Source organism: Palaemon carinicauda, chromosome 2 (assembly GCF_036898095.1).
Source record: "Palaemon carinicauda isolate YSFRI2023 chromosome 2, ASM3689809v2, whole genome shotgun sequence".
NCBI lineage: Eukaryota > Metazoa > Arthropoda > Malacostraca > Decapoda > Palaemonidae > Palaemon > Palaemon carinicauda.
Genome location: NC_090726.1, coordinates 84,673,375 through 84,675,874, shown reverse-complemented (window position 1 = coordinate 84,675,874; position 2,500 = coordinate 84,673,375). Strand labels below are relative to the sequence as shown.

The 2,500-nt window shown below is 26.3% G+C and overlaps 1 protein-coding gene across 3 annotated transcripts in view; it reads left to right on the top strand.

Annotated features, from left to right (window-relative positions):
- Positions 1–2,500, top strand: part of LOC137618608 (nephrin-like) — a 242,586-nt gene that overhangs the window by 451 nt on the left and 239,635 nt on the right. The window lies entirely within an intron of this gene.

Here is a 2,500-nt window from a genome sequence, read left to right as displayed (position 1 = left end):
ATTGCATTGGAGAATATGCAAATATAATAAACATGAATGTGAAGTTAAAAGTTTTACAAATTCCACCAGCGTGTATAAGATATTCGTAAATATAGAAGAATTGACTACATATAGATGGAAAATGAAATGCCTAGGGAACAGACATCTGCATATATATATATATATATATATATATATATATATATATATATATATATATATATATATATATATATATATATATATATATATATACAGTATATATATATATATAAATGCTCTCTTTCTCTCTCTCTCTCTCTCTCTCTCTCTCTCTCTCTCTCTCTCTCTCTCTCTCTCTCTATATATATATATATATATATATATATATATATATACATATATATATATATATATATATATATATATATATATATATATATATATATATATATATATATATATATTCAAGTAAGTTATGATAAAGTGAGTCAACCTATCATATCCGGAATGAGAATGTCTGTGAGCACATTAACCATCCAATTCTGTGCTCCACGACCTTTGCTTTGCTATATTGAATAATTAAGTAATCCATCGGTGGTTTCTATCGTTCAGTGGGATTACCAAGATCATTCCTTGTCTTCTTGTTATCAGAATTTATAAGTAAAAAAGAAAAAAAAAAGATACGTGGAATATGCTTGTTATCATAGTGACATCGACATAATTTTTGCGGCGTTCGCAAAACTATATTTTTTTGGATACTGATTCCTAATAAATATATTGTATATGTGACGAAAAAGGCAGTAATATTTTATATTATACGGCCTGGTAAAAAATGGTTTATCTTTCCTGATCTCTTCAACATTTTCATGAATATATGATGTCAAATTCAGTAGCTGGATACTTGTTTTTACTTGGCATCAGTAATATGAATAGAACATTTCATCTTTCCCATCAGTCATTTTATCAATATCTTGTAGATATGAGAAATAAAAAAAAATATAAATACGATAACCTATATTTTGCAGAGTAAGCAGAAAATCAAACTCCTTATACATGACCTCAGGCATTTTATTTATTCATAAATTTCCTTATCAGATAATTCCTTACTCATTAATTGATTAATGAAATCTTCAAGTACTTCATGAATTCTAGGGGACATAATTTTCCGTAATTTTTCCGATTTCGGGAGTTGAATGCATATATCATTTACTTTTATACGCACTCGAATACACAGACGCGGACAAGTTTTGGCACGTTTAATTTATATATAGCAGGTATACACTATATGCGTTGATTCCCTTATGATTATGTATGATTATATTTCATTAATTAGACTATATTTTCATTTTCATGGCATCATACTCTCGTACACCCCAAAGAGGTTGTACATTGATTTTTTTTTTTTTTTTTTTTTTTATTAACTGGTACATCTGGCATATTATTAAATACACACATGCATACATACACAAACACATATGCTAAGTAAGTGAAAAGATTAGGTTATAAGATTTAATATACACATGTTTTATATTTTATATAGTTTAATTTCATTAAAAGCTAATTCCTGTTATGTTCTAAAATATATTTTAGATATTTACGGAGTTCTATTATTTTCTTTTTCATGTTAGTATGACCGGATGTGTCTTACAATTTATACAGTAAAAATCGATGATATTCGTAAATTTAAATGACTTCTTTAATTTTATTTCTTTTCCTTTCTAGGTTTTGCACCAAAGTAATGCGTATCAATATATCTGTATGAATAAAATTGGAATCAGAATAAGAAAGTGTGAAATATTCGTACTAAACATCACGTAATTTTACCGATGAGATGGATTCAAATTTCTAAGAAACTTTCTAATCTTCATCTCGATCGCTTCCTTCAAGTCCCATGAATCTCCCCCATAAACCTTCTCTCTTTCTCTCTTTCTCTCTCTCTCTCTCTCTCTCTCTCTCTCTCTCTCTCTCTCTCTCTCTGGTTATCGCTGATTCATCAAGATGAATACCAGTAGCCTTCCTGAAATTGATCGCATTTACCAATTACTTATAAAATGATACTAATATTGTTTTCGTATTTTTTTGAAGGCTTGTCAATCATTAAAAAGAAAAAAAAAAGTACAGTATATGTAATTGTTATTTTCTAATATCCTTAGTATATTACTACTGTCTAACTATATTTTTTTCATATATTCTTTAACTCAACTAGTTTATCGATATTCTGTTATGATTATTAACCTGAGTTTTTATCTAGCTCTAATCTTTGAAAAAAATTAGAAAATTAATAATATTTTATATATCTTTTGATTATGAATTTTTTAAATGAATTCTAAAGCATTGTAGTAAAGGTGAACCATATTATCTCTGTACCGAGAATTGTGAGAATGCACACAAAAATTGTTATAGGATGACTACCTAGCCTGCAATAGTAATCAGTCACTATATATATATATATATATATATATATATATATATATATATATATATATATATATATATATATATATATATATATATTTATATATATATATATATATATATA